Source organism: Arachis stenosperma, chromosome 10, assembly GCF_014773155.1.
Source record: "Arachis stenosperma cultivar V10309 chromosome 10, arast.V10309.gnm1.PFL2, whole genome shotgun sequence".
Classification (NCBI taxonomy): Eukaryota; Viridiplantae; Streptophyta; class Magnoliopsida; order Fabales; family Fabaceae; genus Arachis; species Arachis stenosperma.
In genome coordinates this window covers 79307463-79311082 of record NC_080386.1, presented here as the reverse complement: position 1 = coordinate 79311082, position 3620 = coordinate 79307463, and the positions used below count along the sequence as shown (strand labels likewise).

Genomic DNA, 3620 nt, shown 5'->3' with positions numbered 1-3620 from the left:
TTTTTCGTTTTTCTCCTTCCCTTTTTTTCTTCTCTTTTTTTTTTGTATTCACTGCTTTTTCTTGCTTCAAGAATCATTTTTATGATTTTTCAGATCCTCAGTAACATGTCTCCTTTTTCATCATTCTTTCAAGAGCCAACAACTTTAACATTCATGAACCACAAATTCAAAAGACATATGCACTGTTTAAGCATACATTCAGAAAACAAAAAGTATTGTCACCACATCAAACTAATTAAGCTAGTTTTAAAGATGAATTTGAAATCCTGTACTTCTTGTTCTTTTGTGATAAAAACAGTTTTCATTTAAGAAAGGTGATGGATTCATATTCATAGCTTTAAGGCATAGACACTAAGACACTAATGATCATAAGACACAAACATGGATAAACATAAGCATGAAAATTTCGAAAAACAGAAAAATAAAGAACAAGGAAATCAAGGAACGGGTCCACCTTAGTGATGGCGGCTCTTCCTTCCTCTTGAAGGTCCTATGGAGTGCTTGAGCTCCTCAATGTTTCTTCCTTGCCTTTGTTGCTCCTCTCTCATGATTCTTTGATCTTCTCTTATTTCATGGAGGAGAATGGAGTGTTCTTGGTGCTCCACCCTTAGTTGTCCCATGTTGGAACTCAACTCTCCTAGGGAGGTGTTTAGTTGCTCCCAATAGTCTTGTGGAGGAAAGTGCATCCCTTGAGGTGTCTCAGGGATCTCATGATGAGAGGGGTCTCTTGTTTGCTCCATCTTTTTCTTAGTAATGGGCTTGAGGTCATGCCTTCTCAGTTGAACCGGCTTTTGGATGCCATAAATGGTTATGGAAAAACAAAAAGCAATGCTTTTACCACACCAAACTTAAAAGGTTTGCTCGTCCTCGAGCAAAAGAAGAAAGAAGAGAGTAGAAGAAGAAGAAATGAGGAAGAAGGGAATGGCTTTGTGTTCGGCCATGTATGGGTGGGTTAGGGAGGGAAAGTGTTTTGAATTTGAATGGTGAGGTAGGTGGGGTTTTATGAAGGTTGGATGTGGGTGGTGAGGTTGGTGGGGATCCTGTGGGGTCCACAGATCCTGTGGTGTCAAGAAAAAGTCATCCCTGCACCAAATGTTGCTCAAAATCACGTTTTGAGCCATTTCTGGCGTTAAACGCCGGGCTGGTGCCCCTTTCTGGCGTTTAACGCCAGGTTCTTGCCCTTTTCTGGCGTTTAACGCCAGTCTGGTGCCCCTTTCTGGCGTTAAACGCCCAGAATGGTGCCAGACTGGGCGTTAAACGCCCAACTGCTAGCCTCACTGGCGTTTAAACGCCAGTGAGTTCTTCCTCCAGGGTGTGCTGTTTTTCTTCCTGTTTTTCATTCTGTTTTTGCTTTTTCAATTGATTTTGTGACTTCTTATGATCATCAACCTACAAAAAACATAAAATAACAAAGGAAAATAGATAAAATATAATCATTGGGTTGCCTCCCAACAAGCGCTTCTTTAATGTCAGTAGCTTGACAGAGGGCTCTCATGGAGCCTCACAGATACTCAGAGCAATGTTGGAACCTCTCAACACCAAACTTAGAGTTTGAATGTGGGGGTTCAACACCAAACTTAGAGTTTGGTTGTGGCCTCCCAACACCAAACTTAGAGTTTGACTGTGGGGGCTCTGTTTGTCTCTGATTTGAGAGAAGCTCTTCATGCTTCTTCTCCATGGTGACAGAGGGATATCCTTGAGCCTTAAACACCAAGGATTTTTCATTCACTTGAATGATCAACTCTCCTCCATCAACATCAATCACAGCCTTTGCTGTGGCTAGGAAGGGTCTACCAAGGATGATGGATTCATCCATGCACTTCCCAGTCTCTAGGACTATGAAATCAGTAGGGATGTAATGGTCTTCAATCTTCACCAAAACATCCTCTACAAGTCCATGAGCTTGTTTTCTTGAATTGTCTGCCATCTCTAATGAGATTCTTGCAGCTTGTACCTCAAAGATCCCTAGCTTCTCCATTACAGAGAGAGGCATGAGGTTTACACTTGACCCTAAGTCACACAGAGCCTTCTTGAAGGTCATGGTGCCTATGGTACAAGGTATGGAAAACTTCCCAGGATCTTGTCTCTTTTGAGGTAATTCCTGCCTAGACAAGTCATCCAGTTCTTTGGTGAGCAAAGGAGGTTCATCCTCCCAAGTCTCATTTCCAAATAACTTGTCATTTAGCTTCATGATTGCTCCAAGGTATTTAGCAACTTGCTCTTCAGTGACATACTCATCCTCTTCAGAGGAAGAATACTCATCAGAGCTCATGAAAGGCAGAAGTAAGTCCAATGGAATCTCTATGGTCTCATTTTGAGCCTCAGATTCCCATGGTTCCTCATTAGGGAACTCATTGGAGGCTAGTGCACGCCCATTGAGGTCTTCCTCAATGGCGTTCACTTCCTCTCTTTCCTCTCTAAATTCGGCCATGTTGATAGCCTTGCACTCTCCTTTTGGATTTTCTTCTGTGTTGCTTGGGAGAGTACTTGGAGGGAGTTCAGTAATTTTCTTACTCAGCTGTCCCACTTGTGCTTCCAAATTCCTAATGGAAGATCTTGTTTCAGTCATGAAACTTTGAGTGGTTTTGATTAGATCAGAGACCATGGTTGCTAAGTCAGAGGGGTTCTGCTTAGAATTCTCTGTCTGTTGCTGAGAAGATGATGGAAAAGGCTTGCCATTGCTAAGCCTGTTTCTTCCACCATTATTGTTGTTGAAACCTTGTTGAGGTTTCTCTTGATTCTTCCATGAGAAATTGGGGCGATTTCTCCATGAAGAATTATAGGAGTTTCCATAGGGTTCTCCTAGGTAATTCACCTCTTCCATTGAAGGGTTCTCAGGATCATAAGCTTCTTCCTCAGAGGAAGCCTCCTTAGTACTGCTTGGTGCATTTTGCATTCCAGACAGACTTTGAGAAATCAAATTGACTTGTTGAGTCAATATCTTGTTCTGAGCCAATATGGCATTCAGAGCATCAATCTCAAGAACTCCTTTCTTCTGACTTGTCCCATTGTTCACAGGATTCCTTTCAGAAGTGTACATGAATTGGTTATTTGCAACCATTTCAATGAGCTCTTGAGCCTCTGTAGGCGTCTTCTTCAGATGAAGAGATCCTCCGGCAGAGCTATCCAAAGATATCTTGGACAGTTCAGAGAGACCATCATAAAAAATACCTATGATGCTCCATTCAGAAAGCATGTCTGAAGGACATTTTCTGATTAATTGTTTGTATCTTTCCCAAGCTTCATAGAGGGATTCACCATCCTTCTGTCTGAAGGTTTGGACTTCCACTCTAAGCTTACTCAATTTTTGAGGTGGAAAGAACTTTGCCAAGAAGGCATTGACTAGCTTTTCCCAAGAGTCCAGGCTTTCTTTAGGTTGTGAGTCCAACCATATCCTAGCTCTGTCTCTTACAGCAAAAGGGAATAGCATCAGTCTATAGACCTCAGGGTCTACCCCATTAGTCTTGACTGTGTCACAGATTTGCAAGAATTCAGCTAAGAACTGATGAGGATCTTCCATTGGAAGTCCATGGAACTTGCAATTCTGTTGCATTAGAGAAACTAATTGAGGTTTAAGCTCAAAGTTGTTTGCTCCAATGGCAGGGATAGAGATGCTTCTC

At 42.0% G+C, this 3620-nt stretch overlaps 1 non-coding gene across 1 annotated transcript; it reads left to right on the top strand.

Moving 5' to 3' along the window:
* Window positions 1-3190: 3190 nt before the first annotated feature.
* On the top strand, window positions 3191-3298 carry LOC130959540 (small nucleolar RNA R71). The gene has a single exon (XR_009078613.1). It is a non-coding gene; the product is annotated as a small nucleolar RNA R71 (small nucleolar RNA).
* Window positions 3299-3620: the final 322 nt, after the last annotated feature.